Genomic DNA, 16,982 nt, shown 5'->3' with positions numbered 1-16,982 from the left:
GTGGCGGGTTTCTAGCTCTGCCGGTCCTTGCCTTGAACACCAGTTTTCTCAACATTGAGATCCGTCGTGTACTTTGAGAATGCTTAAGGATCACTTCGGAATGCTTATTAAAATATTATAGATTCCCTCTCTGACCCTAGTTTTAGTGAATCAGAATGGCCGTGGGGGAGGCCCCAAATATGCATTTCACTCCCACCCCTTCCCTGGGGCAATTTTAAGGTTAGCAGGCTGCAAGCCATAGTTTGAGGAGTACTGCTTAATAGGGAGATAATAACCCGCTTCCGAGATAGGTCAGGCGAGCGATTCAAGATCTAACGAGGCAACATGCGTCAAAGAGCCTCGTAAACTTGAGAGCAATTCGATTCTTTGCAAATAATAGTAATCGAATAATCCAAATAATCATAATAGTACAGGAACTGGAGAGCGCACCGGAAACGCGGCGCACTGCGAGCGAGCCGGTGCCACCACCCCGTCCACTCCAGCGCAGTCGGCGCGACTGTCCCTTTAAGGCCGCCGCCGACGGCGGTCTCGCCTCCCGCGGGCGAACGGCCCGGCCCGCAGCGCGTGCGTACGCAGCTTCCCGGAGGGGCGGTCGCGGCGGCGCGACGCCGGCGCTGGTTGCGCGCGCGCCCGGCTCCGCCCCTTCCCCGCCCCTTCCCCTCCGCGGGGCCTCCCCCGCCCGCGCCGTACAGCTGGGCCAGTGACGCGGGCGCAGCCGCCGCAGCGTTCCGTTCTCGAAGCCGGCGACCGCCTCGCCGCCTCCCTCCCTCCCGCCCGCTTCTTCCTCCTGCAGCGCCGGCGGCGCGAGCCAGACAAGGGCACGAGGGGCCTCGCCTAGACCCGAAAGGGCTGCGGGCGCGCGCAGGCGGCGGAGCGGATCCGGCGGCGTGGAAGCTGCGAGCGCCCCCCTCCCGGAGGTCTCCGCCTGCTCCCCGGGTGAGTTGTCACGGCGGCCGGGGGACAACCGGGCCGGCATTGTGTCAGTTGCGCGTCCGGCGGCTGTCAGAGGCGCGGGGCGAGTGCGCACCACCGGGGAGGGACGCTGGCCGGAACCTGGGCCGGCTCCGGCTGCTCCCCGCGCTTCTCCGCGCCGGCCCGCTGTCACCCGGCCTCGAGCGGCGCAGCCGGGAGCCCCGCGCTGGCGTGGCCCGGCCCCGCAGGGCTGCTGGGCGGCGGTGTGGGCTGTGCCCCGGCTGCGGAGGACCGGACGGCTGGTTTGTGTCCGGGAACTTGGTGACCCGCAGTCCGGGGCGCGCTGTCTTCCGTCGCTGCCCAGGCTGCGGGGAGAGCCAGACACTTTGCGGGGTCGGTGCAGAGAAGGTAGGCAGAGGCCCTCTTTTTTCCTGTTACTCTCTCCAGCCGAGAAAAGCTGCAGGTCTTGCGCTGGGGCAGGGCTGGCTTAGCAGCGGTGGATTTCCTGAGGAAATCTTGGAGCCCTCGTGTGTGCGTGTTGTGTGTGCACGGGAGCTTTCTGGAGCCCCCTCGCCTGCTCTGCTCTTTAATCTCAACAACTTTTCTTGTTAACTGGGCTGAACTCACCGAAATCGCTTCTTTTAAAAAAAAAAGTGTATACGTACATATAGACTTTCTTTTTTACGTCTTGTTTTTAGAGCCTCCAAATATTAGTATGGGTTTGACCCTTCCTGCAGCTGAAATGGAATAAGTTACCGGTAGCGAGTTTGGGGCGAGGGTCGAGGGGTGCGGAAGACGGTTATGAGGACAGCAAGACCCAGGAGAAAAAAGGCGTCAACATTAAATCTTTGGTTGGTTGCGGGGAAGTTCGGGTCTGGACAAAGAGGCCTAATGCTGTTGTTGCCACAGAATTTTTACTCGGTGGCAGGCGACATGCTGGGCTTTGTTACTCTTGCTAACAGGGATTGTGTGTACTCTGTACAGAGGTGCAGTAAGATTACCCAGTTCAGTTAGACCGTAGGTATTTACTCCCTTTCCAGATCTACACAGGATTGTGTCTTTCTACCCTTCACAGTGGCTAATTCATTTCTTGCTGTTTTCATTCCTCTGGTGTAAAAAATGCGTATGAATGATGCATACACACACCTTTTCTGTTTTGGGAATTCCACACCCAAATTGTCACTATCTAGTGGAGGCTAGTAGAGACATGTGCTTGGCACTGAATTCTGAGTTTTCTGAGCTTTTGCCTTTTTAGCTAAATGCCTATTCAACCAGAAATGAAAATGTTCACAGAGTTTGTGGGGTATGTATGCACCTCAGTAAAGGAGGTATTTAATAAAGCAACAACAATAGCAATAATATGGAAGAGTTCTTGAGGACTTACTGTGTACCAAGCTTTGTGCTAAGAGCTTTCTTTTTTTTTTTGTTTGGGAGACAGGGGTCTCACTCTGTCACCCATGGTAGAGTACAGTGACATCATCCTAGCTCACTTCAACCTCAAACTCCTGGGTTCAAGTGATCCTCCTCCCTCAGCCTCTGGAGTAGCTGGAACTACAGGCGTGCACCACCATGCCCAGCTAATTTTTTCGATTGTAGAGATGGAGTCTCGCTCTTGCTCAGGCTGGTCTCAAACTCCTGACCTCAAGCAATCCTCCCACCTTGGCCTCCCAAAGTGCTAAGATTACAGGCGTGAGCCACTGGGCCTGGCTGCTTTCTTGATTTCATTTAATAACAGCCTTTTGAGGTAGACATTGTTACTGTCTTCATTTTTCTAGTTGAGACCAAAGCCAGACAAGTTGAATAACTTGCCCAAGTCACAAAATTAGTTCACGGTGGAGCCCACATTCTGAACTACTAGATTATATTGCTAGTTTCTAGTTTGTTTACCTTTTGGTAAAATTGAAACTGGAGTCTTCCTTTTTTTTTTTTTTTGAAACCAGAGTCTCATTCTGTCACCCAGGCTAGAGTGCTGTGGCGTTAGCCCAGCTTACAGCAACCTCAAACTGCTGGGCTGAAGCCATCCTCCTGCCTCAGCCTCCTGAGTAGCTGGAACTGCCGGCGAGTGCCACCATGCGTGGGTAATTTTTTCTACTTTAGTAGAGATGGGGTCTTGCTCTTGCTCAGGCTGGTCTCAAACTCCTGACCTCAAGCAATCCTCCTGCCTCTGCCTCCCAGGGTGCTAGGATTACAGGTGTGGGCCTGGCTGAAAGTGGAGTTTTTCTAGAACCTTCTCAAAGCACTACTTCTTCAGGCTGTTTCTTAGACCATGAGCATTCCTAACTCTTTCTCCCAGGTTCACACTTATGGTATGTTTGCATAACATTTGTTTATTTCAGTCAGTACTCACAAGTATTTATGTGATACTGAATGTATACCAGGCACTGTACTAGGTATTGGAGACACTGCAATGAATAGGACAGAATCCAGCCATGCTTTCATGGAGCTCACAGTCTTTAAGGCAGTTTATTTTGGTTTATGTTGTTAGCTTCCATTAATGGTCATTTGCTACTTAAGGACCTTTTGCCCCATAAATTAAACAGAGGGCAGTATTATTTTGAGGCCAGATAGATAGGACTTCCTGTCTACAGTGATTTTTTTGGATACTTCGGTAGAAATGGCAGAGGAAACAAATCTTCACCTACAACCAGACAAGGACAGGTCCCAGGGTGCTCAGTGGGAGTGAACACACTGTCAAATGGCATAGTTTAACTTCTTGGCTGAGGTCTGCCTTCTCAAAGCCTAGACTTTGGTTAGATAGAAGAGAGAGAAAGGTGGAATGAGGTGTTACAGATGCCGGCTGGCAGATGAAGAGACCTTAGCACTTTGGTTTCCTGGCCATTCTCTGGGGTGTGGTGATTGAACTTGTGCTCTTATGTAATGATGCATCTTCTGGTAGGGGAGTTCCTCCTTTGCTGTTGGTGGGGTAGCAATTCTTATAGCAACGCTCCCCTTGCACACACACACACACACACACACGCACACACACACGAATGTGCACACACATGCCCACACCCCCCCAAAGGCAATAATTTACCTGGATTCTTAAAAGTAAGAACTTTCAAGATTGTTGCTACTAAGCATTGTTTCACTCCCTCTATGGTTGTCCATCTCCCATAAAAACTTGCCTTTTGCTTCATATCTTGTGCTCTTTTTTGATATCCCTTAGCTCTTCAGACGACCAGGTTACTACGGTTATCCTCCCTCCTAACAGCATCTTTAAAAAAAATAGTGAGGCACATAATCTTCCTGATTTCAGTACCAAACAAATGAACTGGAGAGAATGATGCAGAACCACTTGCCAGCAGAGAGGGAAAGCCAGAGAGCACATGTGCTTGTCTTTCCCTTCAAGTTCCCCATTGACCAAGGGACAATTCACAAGTGGTAGTGACAGGGCCCACCTGTAGGCCTGACTGTCAGCAGATCCACTGGACCCAGGTTGTGTAATTGCCGTACATGAAGCATTTTATTGAGCGCCTGAATTGACATGCGATCTCCTAGTAGAAGTTGACAAGTAGGATTCAATTTCCCTCTTTTATCTGCCTGAATACTGGGGAAGTCTTGTTTAGGGGGCATTCCATCAAGCAGTAGGAGAAAGATGAGAAGTAGCAGATAGAGGAAGGAGCCCTGTGTCTTGTCTTTTGTCTTTTTTTAACTTTGAGAGCAAACATTGCTTTGTTTTAGACTTGAGTGTTGAGGATTAGGACATTTAGGTTAAGAGTGGTAAGCATTGGGGCAAATGCATATGTGATGATAGAGACCCTTTCCCCTGGTCTTCAAGATGGTTTCAATCTAGGGGTCACCCACATATTCCACTGTAGTGAAATTTCATTTAGTGGAATGATTTTTAAAAAATTAATGTTCTTAAGTTATGTTGCCACATTGCAGGGACCTTGGAAACTAAAGCAGTGAGAAATATTCCCTGTAAAGGGGGAAGGCAATTTCCACGTTGATGAGAGTGAAGGCTGCAGCTTGAGGTTGGGGCTGGAGGCTTTGTGAGGGGTGTTTGAAGCTGTGGATCTCAGACCTAAGCAGCAGTCAGGTGAGCCTGGGGTGACTGCCCTTGAGCATCAAGATTGTTCACTCTGACCCTGGCTCAGATTCAAGGCAACAGCTGTTCTTCTCTTGGATGTTCCCCAGATAAAAACTTGCCTTTTGCTTTAGATCTTGTGCTCTTTTTCCATATCCTTAGTTTTTCAGACAACTAGGTTACTACTGGTATCATAGTTACCACTCATGGTAAGTTCTTGAGTGTCTGTGTAAAAATCTTTCATCTGAAAAAGTAGAAGTTCTGGAGCAAGAGGCACCTCTTACAAGGCTTAGGTTTCAGCGGCAGAGCCTGTGAGATACCTGTGTTCTTTCTGCTGCTGTGCTCACGTTGTCTGTGATGGTGTCCTCTTTCTTTCTCTTTTAGTTTTTTGGCGTAGAAACCAGCAGCGTTCCTCCATTTGTTCTCTCATCCTCTGGTTCTTACCTGAGTGTGGAAGTCTCCACTCTGCTGGTGTACCTTGCAGTGGTGCTGAGCTGGGTCAGTTCAGCCGTGAAAGGCCAGCTGTGCTGTCAGGGCTGGGGGACAGTTGTGTCTCTGTGAAGGTACTGGGTACAGAGACAGCAGGAAGTGCAGCAACTGCAGTGAGAACTAAAATGGGTTTCACAGACTCTGGTGTTGCCTGTGATGTATTTTCCCTCGCTGGCTCTTCCATCTCAAGAAAGGAAAATAGCCACCCTTGAAACATCTGAAGGCCGCATGCCAAGAATTCATGCAGTACTCCTGAAACAGGATATTACTGAAGCATTTTTCTCAAGCAGAAACAGATGTAGTTCCCTGTTACTGTTGCCAGTGTTAGTAGAGCCTTAAAATTACCTGATAGCAGTGTGCCCTTAAATGTACTCTCCCTTCCCACACACATACACAAGTGTTTTATTTTATTGTTTGGCAGATCCTCGTTGCTTGATTTGGGGGGGAAGTTAGCCTGGGATTCCTGATGACAGTAATAGGTTCTCAGTGGGTTAGCAGACGGCAGGGGTGGTGACTGACAATTTTTTATTACTCAGAAGAGGATCTTGTATGGTGAAAAATTAAATTATTCAGGATTCTTTTCTCCTGTACTTGGAGATTGGAAACAAAACCTCAGAGGAGAGACAAGAATAGGGAATCTTTCCCAGCCTCTCCTTTCTTACCACTCTTTCTTGAGGAGAGGGAATGTCTAATCTTTCCACATCCAATCTACTGCCAGCAGGGACTTGCCTTCACCCACAGAAATTTAAGATTAGCGTGTGGAATTGCCCTTTATGTAGGCTGTCCTTGCAGAAATTTTCTTTGGCTAGACTAGGCTTTGACTTCTGACAAAGCCAGTAAAATGAAACTGGCTTCTGGGAATGGGATAGGAGCCTGTTTATCCAATTTTTCCTTCTTTGGTTCTCAATTGATCTCAAACTGAGTGGGCAGAAGTTTGAAAAAGGTAACTTGAAAAAGAGAACAAGGTGGTTTTGCTTATTTTCATTTTAAATTGTAGTAGTCTATGCAAACTATTTTCAAGAAGACTGAGTTTTTTTTTTAATTGTCCATACACTGGGACAAGATTACAGAAAGCTTGGAAAATAGAGGAGAAAAAAAATCATCACGATTCTACCACTCTAACAAAACCTTACTTTCTGTATATTCTGTTTTTTTATATTTAGTTGATAATCCTGTATATTTAATTTTATTTATTTTTACATAGTATTATATCATAAACACTTTCCTATGATGACACATACCCTTTACAATTATTTTTAATGGCTCTATAATATTCCATCTAATAGATGAGCTGTGATTTAAATATCTTACCTTATATATCTGGATTATTTCTATATTCTTCTATGTTCAGGGAGTTTTTTTGGGGGGGTGGCATTTTATTTTGTCATATTATAAGTATATTTTAAAGAAACAAGTTTGTTGAGATCTAATTTACATATCATAAAATTCACCCACTTAAGGTATAGTTCAATGATTTTTAGTGTTTTTACAGAGTTGTACAAACAGCACTGTAATCTAATTTTAGAACATTTTCATCACCCTACAAAGAAACACAAACATGTGGTATAGGGCATATGCCCTTTGTCCAACAAGCTAGACAAAAACCACATCCAGCTAATTTTTTCTATTTTTAGTAGAGTCGGGGTCTCGCTCTTGCTCAGGCTGGTCTTGAACTCCTGACCTCAAGCGATCCTCCTGCCTTAGCCTCCCAGAGTGTTAGGATTATAGGCGTGAGCCACTGAGCCCAGCCATATTTTTACTTTGAAGTTAACATTCTACTTGGTTATGCAGTTTTTTTGAGGAAGAGCAGTGTTACAGCAAAATCTCTTGGTCCTACTGTGTGGTATTGCAGATACTGGCCTAAATCAAGAGAAGATGCTAACAACAACAAAAAAGAATCCTGTGTTTAAGTTTGAACTCTGCAGTAGCATTGCTTCCAAATCTTTGGTGCAGAACTTTTTAAACATTGGTGAGAGTTGACAGTTGCAATAGTGCCTAAATTCAGTGCACATGTACTGCTGCTTTAAAAAAATAAAGAGGATTTTCAATGTGAAAGAGTCAGTTTGAAATTGCATCTTTGTGTTTTATAGAGAGAACTTTACCATGAACCCTACAGAGCCTTCTTTATCAAATATAATTTATAGTTCTCAGAAGGTTTTACTTTTCTTGTTAAAAAATTCCATCCCAGGATTCTGTGCACCTGCTCAGGGGCTTCTGCTAGGCTAGGGAGTGGAATGCTTAGTGGATAGAGAGCCAGCCAGCAAGGTAGGGAGGAGGGAGAGGGGCTGTGAGTATGTAGGTCTGAGAAAGAGTGCTCTTTAGAGCAGCTCCCACGGGGCTTTTACAGGTGGACCTAAGGGTTACACTTGAGGTTAAAAATACAGATCATGCCAAACACAAAAGGAGCATATGGTGCTGCCTGGAGTGTCATTTCCTCTACAGGATCTGTCCCTGGGTGATTTTGCATTATGCCAACCAAATTAATGAAATAATGCAATAGAATGTCTCCTTTTGCACTTGCCCTAATTCAAACTGCAGGTTGAGTATTCCTAATCTGAAAATCTGAAATGCAAAATGCTCCAAAATCAGAAACTTTTTGAGCACCCACATGATGCTGCAAGTAGAAAATTCCACATTTGACCTCATGTGATGGGTTATGGTTTTTTCATGTACAAAATCATTATAAATATTTTATAAAATTACCTTCAGGCTATGTGTTTAGATTTGGGTCCCATCCCCAAAATGCCTTGTTAGGTATATGTAAATATTGCAAAATCCTAAAAAATACAAAATCCGAAACAATTCTTATCCAAAGCATTTTGGATAAGAGATACTCAACTTGTACTAGTATTCATGATCAATAGCTGATCTTGCTTTCCCTGCTCCTAGGTACCTATTAAAAGGTCTTGAAAGTGGGTAGGTGCCAGCCCCCTAATTGCTTAACAGTGTCAAGATGGTTCTACCCCAGAGAAACATGCGAATAGGGCATATACCCTTTGTCCAACAAGATAGACAAAAACCAGCAACTTGATTTATCTTCTCTGGGTTCCTGTATCTGGAGCCAAGCCCAAGGATCTGTCTTTCCAGAAAGTTCCTTCCTGTGTGTGTGTGTGTGTGTGTGTGTGTGTGTGTGTGAATGCAGCCATAACTTCCTTGCCACAATTCACTGCCAATTTTGGAATTTGGGGTAGGCCCTTTGTGTTAATGTACATTCTATTCCCAAGTCCTAGGGTTTCAGAAGGCTGAGTGAGGTGAGACAAGCTCTTATCTGCACACTCAAATTCTTGATTGTAGCTATCTAGATGCTACCAAAACTCCTTGCACAATGAGCCAAGTATGTGAAGAGAGACTATGTAGGCTCATGAAATGTTAGGGTTGGGAGAGGTGGGACTTTATTCTACCTTCTCATTTTATAGAAAGGAGAAATGGGAAATGGATGCTCAGAGCTGACTTTCCTTAGTGGTGAAAGGGCCAGCAGAGAAGCCAGGGCTCCCGATTCCTGGTGCTTTTTCTACCTCCTTGTTTCTCCTCTTCCTCTGGGCCTGTCCCAGGAGAGGGAATTCGAGGTCCATCAGGGTTTGTGGTTCATATTGTTTGGAGCAAACACAAGTCCCTTTTGTGATTGTGATTTTGAGTCTAATAGTGAAATTACAAAGGAGAATGAGTCTTTAAGTCCAGTTCTTCTGAGGGAGAACTATTTTAAAATGAGTGTAGTTGTGCTTAGGCTGGGGCTGCTTAACTGTTTTATTTCTATGCTGTGTGCTTTTGCCATTCAAAAGCACCACTGGACCCCAGGCCAGTGTGTTCTCTGTCATATTTCCCGTTGGGCCTCCCTTGCCCAGGTGGAACAGTGGCAGGTGCTGTTGGTGTCCTGGATACAGTAGGATTGTCTAAAGATTGGGAACGTGCTGTCTGGGAGAGGCGATCCTGCCCCGACCCCACCTCACCTCCCAGCCCATGAGCAGACCCAAACCTTCACAGTTGTGGTTTTGACTTCTCAGACTTATTTTATGTGGAATCAGCCACCCACCCAAATGCAGTGTGAACACACATCTCTAACTGTATGTGTCTAACCAGCCAGGAAGGAAACAGGTCATATATGCTGGCTTTCCCCATCCCTGAACGCCAGTGAGCAGAGTTTTGTTTTCAGTGGGTGCTGCTGTTTCAGTTGGCATGTTCAAGGCATTGCTAAAGAATTACCAAATGGTGTGTTGGCTGGTCCACACCTTTATCAATCCTTGATTTCCCATCCGCCTCCAGGTAGAAACTCTGAGATGGGAAGGCCATCTGCCGCCTTGTTTCAGTCTTGTGGGGATTTTGCTTGTCACACAGCAGGATAGCAAGAAAAACAGGCTCTGCGTTTCATAAGAGTTCATTGATCCATCTTTTTTCCCCCTTTACATGCACCCTCAAGCCATAATAATTTGTGAACTGATAATCTGGTTGGGCTATGATGTCATGCTGGTGGGAGGCTGGTAGATGGTTGCTGCAGAAACCAAAAGGAAGTAAATCTAGTGGTTTGGCAAGTAACCAGTGAAATGCCTGTTCTAGGTGCAAGGTTGTACAGTGTTAAGAACAAAATAGACACAGTATTGCCCACATGGAGTTTGTGGTTTGGGGGAATACACATGAGTTATTTAATTTGAGAGCAGTATTGGAGGAATCTGTTGTGTACAGTAGATGTATAGCTTGACTGCTTTGGCTTTGTCAGTGACTTCTGTGCTTCAAACCAATAGTCACCCTGGAAGGGAGTACCTGAAAAGTATCCTTGGAGAGTCCCTCTGGCTTCCCTAGCAAGAAAGTAGATTGTCTCTCTCTGCGGTGAGCTAGGTCTGGGAGTTTGGTGTGAAGATTCCTGTTTTCTGGCTTTACTTAACCAGTTAGTTTTTAATCTGGGAATGTTTTCAGACCCTGAAATATCATTTTTTTAATTAAGAGAGAAAAGGTGTAGGTTCAACTGTGAGAAACTGGGAGAAGGGGAATAGACAGGATCAGTGGATTGAATTCCTTAGAGAATCTTTTTTTCCTCTCCTCTCTCTCCCCTAAGCCTCAATTTTAGATAGAAATGTTGATTTGCAAGCCTTCTCTTCCTGATATATCTGTGGTTTTGTAACTTGCTGGGGGCAGTGAAAGACCTAGGCTCTCACCCTCCCCCAAAATATGTTTTACCTTTGTGATAGCCGTCTGTGCTGACATTGGAAGTTCCCTGAGGTCAGTGACTGTCTCATCACTTCTTTGTGTACCCGCTTCTGGATTAATGGGTTGATTAATAAGTGATTGACTAGGTGTAGAGGATTAAAACAACGAGTGTAGGAGGGCAAGGTAGCTTTGAGGCCGTGAGCCTTGATGACAAGGAATGAAAGTGGTATTGTTGATGAAATTCTGAAAATGGGGACATTTGGAGGGAGGTCTGGTTTAAGTGAAAAACAAATATAAACAAGGTGATAAAAAGCTGTTAGCATTCACCAAATTCACCCTGACTGATGGCAGGTCGAGAAGACAGCTCAGAAACCATGGCAGTGGGAGGTGAAGGAGAGAAGGGCTATTGGTGGTGTCCAAAATGTCCTAGCAAGGCCAGCCAAAAACTAACTACAGGACGCCTTGTGATGGGTGAATACCTTTATTTCTAGAATTCTGTTGTTCTTTTAAAAGCCTCAGGAGGCATCATTCACTCCCTAAAATGAACTTACACATTTGTCTCTGCAGTTTGGAGAAATATATTTAGTATCCAATGTGAATTGGGTTGCAGGCAAAGAAATAGTTAATACAGAATGACTTGTTTCTCTTTGTTCTCCAGAATTGAGCTCTTTTGGGGCAGTTCTATTGCTTCTAGAATTATATAATTGTGTGGGTCATCTCATTTGAAGGTCTGCATGCTTTTCTAAAAGCACTTCTTTGAAAGAAAGGCTGCTCTGTACAAATGCTGACATGCTTTTCTTTGGATATGTGTGAGCAACAGTAGAATGAACGGATTTCAGAGCCTTTGGTGTTAGTATAACTTTCTGTGAATAGTGAAGATGTTAGTAATGTAATGTTAAGGCAACAAGGTGGGGTATTTTTCAAATAACGCATCTGAATTTGTTCATTAATTGAACAAGTATTGGATGTTCTTTCCCATATAGTAATTATCTCCCCGCAGGAATTTTTTGCAGCACATAGTTTAACAATTATGCATTTTTTGAATTGTTCTCCAGTGTTTTGGTTGGTCTTTTCTCCTCACAGATTTCAATCCCCTTGAGGATGTTTTAAGTTTCCTCTGTGTTTCCTATGCAGGCTGGACATCCATATTAACAGCAGTAAAGATTTTCTCCTTCTACAAAGTGCTTTTATATAAGACATCTCATGTAATATTGTAAGGAAGACTTTAGGTCCATTTTACACATGAGAAAGAGAAGGTCTTTGGCAAGCCGTGTGTGCTTTGCATTGACTGTGCTTGTATAGTAGGGATGCTGAGTCAGCTGGGGCTCAAATGCTAAATCAGACACTGGTACGATAGTTCATGCTGAGAAATGGGAAACCTTCTGGGATTGCAGACTTGATAAATTTTAGCTTAACAGCAATATAATAGCAGTAGCCCCTTTTCTGTTCCCCCACCCCCACTTCAGGACAGGAACCCTCAAGGTCAGTATGTTTTTATGTACTGATGGGACTAAAAGGTGAACGTGTTACATGCAGTTTTGCGCCACACAATGACATTTCAGTCAATGATGAACTGCATATATGACGGTGGTCCCATAAGATTATAATGGAACTAAAAAATTCCTATTGCTTTAGTGACGTCATGGCCATGCTAACTTCATAGCACAATGCATTACTCACATGTTTGTGGTGATGCTGGTGTAAACAAACCTGCGCTACCAGTCATATAAAACTCTAGCATATACAATTATGTATAGCACATAGTACTTAATAATATAATAAAGGACCATGTTACTGGTTTATGTATTTACTATATTTTTTATTGTTAGAGTGTACTCCTACTTATAAAAAAAAGTTAACTGTAAAATGGCCTCAGGCAGGTTCTTCAGAAGGTATTGCAGAAGAAGGCATTGTTATCATAGGAGATGACAACTCCCTGTGTGTTTTTGCCCCTGAAGACCTACCAGTGGGACAAGATATGGAGGTGGAAGACAGGGATATTGATTAACCTGACCCTATTTAGGCCTAGGCTAATATGTGTGCTTGTGTCTTAGTGGTTAACAAAAACGTTTAAAAAGTAAAGAAAATAAAAATAAAAAACATAAAAATAGAAAAAAAGCTTATAGATTAAGGATATAAAGAAAAAATATTTTTTATAGCTGTACAATGTAGGTTTTAAGCTAAGTGTTATTAGAAAAGAGTCACAAAATTAAAAAAATCAAAACATTTATAATGTAAAAATGTTACAGTAACTAATTATTGAAGAAAATTTTTTAAAATAAATTTAGTGTAGCCTAAGTGTACAGTGTTTATAAAGTCTACAGTAGTGTACAGTAATGTCCTAGGCCTTCACATTCACTCACCACTTACTCACTAACTCACCCAGAAGCAACTTCCTATCCTGCAGGCTCCGTTCACAGTGGGTGCCCTATGCAGGTGTACCATTTTTTATCCTTAAAACTGTATTTTTATTGTACTTTTTGTATGTTTAGATATACAGATACTTACCATTGTGTTACAGGTATCTATAGTATTCAGTACAGTAACATACAGTATCACACTGTACAGGTTTGTAGCCTAGGTTATGCCATATAGCCGAGGTGTGCAGTAGGCTGTGCCATCTAGGTTTGTCTAAGTACACTCTGTGATGTTCACATGACATTGCCTAATGACACATTTCTCAGAAAGTATCCCCGTCGTTAAGTGAAGCATGACTTAATTTGAAAGGGCAGCCCTTGTCTCACAACCAAGGAAAAAGCATTCCCATGCAGTACAAGGGGTTTTGATTTTTATTTTTTGGAGGAGGGGGGAGGCCAAAACCATGATATCTAGAAATCCATGAAGTTGACAGGTTATTAGAGGGTCCAAATGAGAGTAAGCCAGAGCAGGAATTCTGAATTCCTTGGGGTCTAAGGACTCTGTGATGGGGATTTTGAGCAACTCTGCAAGCTCACCTTGTATCAGGCATTGCTGGAATTTTTGTTCTAACTCCTACAGGAGTGTTCTGACTCTAGGTAGCAGTGGCAGATCCAGGGCTCCCCTAATATGCCCCCCACACTGCTGCCAAAGGGGACTGCCTTCACCTCAGAACTTTTGAGGGCTCCCAAAGGAGTTTCCTTTTACTGCTGACATGTGGAGCCCAGCATGTTCTGTAGGTGAGGCTCCTCTTCCCCATCGTCCTGCCCATATTTTCGGCTGAAGATGAGCCTGCGCGGGCAGCGAGGAGGTAGAGATGAAGGTCCCACCTTCCCCATGACAGCTTAGATTTGAAGGAATTCGGTGCTGATGCTGTTGGGGCAGGGGTGTGCTTGGACAGCCCTGTCTGTTTTTCTCCCATTTGGTTGAGAGAGTGGAGGAGTAAGACTGGCTTTGGGCTGGGCAGTTTCCCCTTTTCTGTGATGAATGAAAATAGACAATTTTTTTTTTTTTAGACAATTGTTTTAAGAAGTGGGTTTTTAATGGAAGGCAGTGGAAGGTCTTGGGCTTTGGAATCAGTGACTCTGCTTTCTGTCTTAGTTCTGCCACTTACCAGCTATATGACCTTGAGCAAATTTAATCTGTTTGATCCTCAGTTTTATAATTTGTAAAGTGGAAATGATGTTGACACTACCTGTCTCTAGAAGGGATAGCTACCAAAATATTAATGATTACCTGGTGTGGGGAATTCTGGGTGATGAAAGGTAAAGGAAACTATAACTTCTTAAACATGCCTTTTGTGTCATTTGAATTTTTCACTGTTGGCATCTATAATTTGAATAATGTATTAAAGTTACATTTAAAAACACCCCTTTATAGAATTGTTGTGAAAATCAAATGAGATATTTAAAACGGTAGGTACAAAGCCAGGAGCCACCACGTACCTGTAATCCCAGTTACTTGGGAGGCTGAGGCAGGAGAATCAAGACCAGCCTGGACAACATAGCAAGACCCTGTCTCCAAAACAAACAACAGATATAGTGGCTGACAACTAAAAGATATTTAAATGGCAGTTTGTGGGAGAAGTATGAAATAATAGCTGACCCTTGCTTTTGTAGTGTTAGATTTTCCACTTGCTGGGTTCTGTGGCTCATGCCTGTAATCCCGGCTACTTGGGAGGCTGAGGCAGAAGGATTGCTTGAGCCTAGGAGTTGTAGACCAGCCTGGGCAACATAGCAAGACTCTGTCTCTTAATTTAAAAAGAAGAAGAAGAAGAAAGCCTTCATAGTTGTGTTAGGGTGTTTGGATTTGAGGTGTTTTATTTATTTATTTATTTATTCGTTTTGAGGCAGAGTCTCACTCTGTTTCCCAGACTAGAGTACTGTGGCGTCAGCCTAGCTCACAGAAACTTCAAACTCTCAAGTAGCTGGGACTACAGGGACCCACCACCACTTCTGGCTAATTCTTTCTAATTTTAGTAGAGATGGGGTCTCACTCAGGCTGATCTTGAACTCCTGAGCTCAATGATCCTCCCACTTCGGCCTCCCAGAGTGCTAGGATTACATGCGTGAGCCACTGTGGTGCTTTATTTTTTTTTAAAAAGGATTTTCATCTGACTGTGTGGCTCTGGGTACATCTCTTAACTTTGTTAAGCTCCAGATTCTTCAACTGAAAATGGGGGTTAACAGTAGCATCTACTCCATGTGGGGGGTTTTGAGGATTAAATGAGATGAGACATGTCAAGTGGGTAACCTGGTATCTGGCACTTAGTAAGTGCTCAGTAATATCAGTTATTATTGGCTGTTATCCTCACAACTATGCTTGAAGAGAGATGGGATTGGTACCCACTTTAATGTGACAGAAAGTGAGGCACAGAGTGACTTGTCTGAGGGGCAGGTGTTAGGTTAGCAGCAGAAATGGGGCTGACACCGGCGTGGTCTCCTTCATGGTTCAGTGCTTGCCCTGTCAGAGTGGGTGGCAGCAAACCACGGAGGAGGCCTCACGGGTACGTGAACAGGAAGCATTGGCTGGGCTGCAGATGTGAAACTAGCAGAGCACCGCCTGTCTGGACAGAGGGTTGGTTTGTTTGGTGGGGTTGAGTGAGTGGGAGAAGCCAGCTTAGGACCACATCCTTTCCCCACTCTCTAGGGTAGATGGACCACATGCAGAGTGACCAAGGGGAAGGGCTTGTTTCCTCTCTCAACTCTTTCACATCCTTCTGGTCTTGGTAAGTGGCACACTCCCTACCACTCCTATGCTTGTCGTGAGCTTAGTTCACTGAACTCTGTCAGGTCCGGAAAATTCAGATCTGGCCTTCTCTGTGACCCTGTCTCTGCTAGTTGGGTCCACACCGACAGCCACATCGCCTGAGTCTGCTCGTTGCCTTCCTCTTTCATCCTGGAAGGCCTGCACCAGGATGGGCTCAGTTTCTCTAGGGCAGCTGTCCCCAGCCTTTTTGGCACCAGGGACCATTTTCATGGAAGACAATTTTTCCACGGATTGGGGGGAGGTGGTTTGGGGATGATTCAAGTGCATTACATTTATTGTGTACTTTATTTCTATTATCATTACACTGTAATATATAATGATATATAAATGAAATAATTATGCAACTCACCGTAGGTTTGATGGGCCCTGCTCTAGGGGAAAGCCTCTCTCTCTACACCACTTTGGTGTTGCCCATAAGATTCTACCTGCTCCCCAAAACTATCTGCCTGTTTGTGGGACTGAATGGTTGAGTTGAAGCCAGTCTTGGTGGGAAATAGGTTTTGAGCTTTGCTGTGGGTTTCTGTTCTGTATATTCACAATTTGAGAGGAAAAAACTCTGAGTGATTTCTGCCCAGTACTGTTTCCAGAGAGCAAGAGATTCTCCACCCTAATCTCAGTCCTGAGGCCAGAGCTGATTAAGCCCCCAGCTTTCCACCTTGGCTTTTTTACAGTATACTTCTCACCATTGCCCTTTCTGTTCTCTCCTTATCAGACTTTCCCACATTTGCCCTGTTCCCTTCCGGCTTCACAGAGGTCATGAAATACTTACCAGCTGGTAAAAAATACAGACAATGCAGTGTGAAATGTTTTACCAATCTGAGTTTGCATAGTGGGCTGGAAGAAGGAGTGTGCATATTTGTACAGACTTTTGCAACATTTGATAGGTTTTGTGTAGTTTACATGTCTTCCAAATATACCCTTTTCCAAGTTTGCATTTAGTGGTGGCTGACAAATTCTGTAATTCATTTTTCTTTGGAATATCTCCTTGCTGTGGGTATTGGGTTCACACTTTATAATTCCCCATCAGGATCTGAAAATTATGAGGCGGCCTAGCTTTGAGGCACCTGCTTTTTCTTAGTCCAACTGAGTCACTGCACCTCTTTCGAGGAGTCTGCTTTGACTCCTGTTGGCTTGGCAACAAGAAGATCCTAGGAGGCTCTTACAGACCTTGGGGTCTTTAACTAATTGCAAAATAAGAATCTTCAGTGGAGAAACCCCCTTCCCACTTCCT

General features: G+C 44.3%; 1 protein-coding gene across 1 annotated transcript in view; it reads left to right on the top strand.

The window, feature by feature from the left end:
* Window positions 1-720: 720 nt before the first annotated feature.
* Window positions 721-16,982, top strand: part of SUSD6 (sushi domain containing 6) — an 88,706-nt gene continuing 72,444 nt past the window's right edge. The window contains exon 1 of the mRNA XM_045564830.1: window positions 721-936. The gene's annotated coding sequence lies outside the window, so the exon portion shown is untranslated. The remainder of the gene's footprint in view (window positions 937-16,982) is intronic.

This window comes from Lemur catta, chromosome 1 (assembly GCF_020740605.2).
Source record: "Lemur catta isolate mLemCat1 chromosome 1, mLemCat1.pri, whole genome shotgun sequence".
Lineage (NCBI taxonomy): Eukaryota > Metazoa > Chordata > Mammalia > Primates > Lemuridae > Lemur > Lemur catta.
Note: the sequence above shows the minus strand (reverse complement) of the source record. Positions and strands in the feature narration are given on the sequence as shown.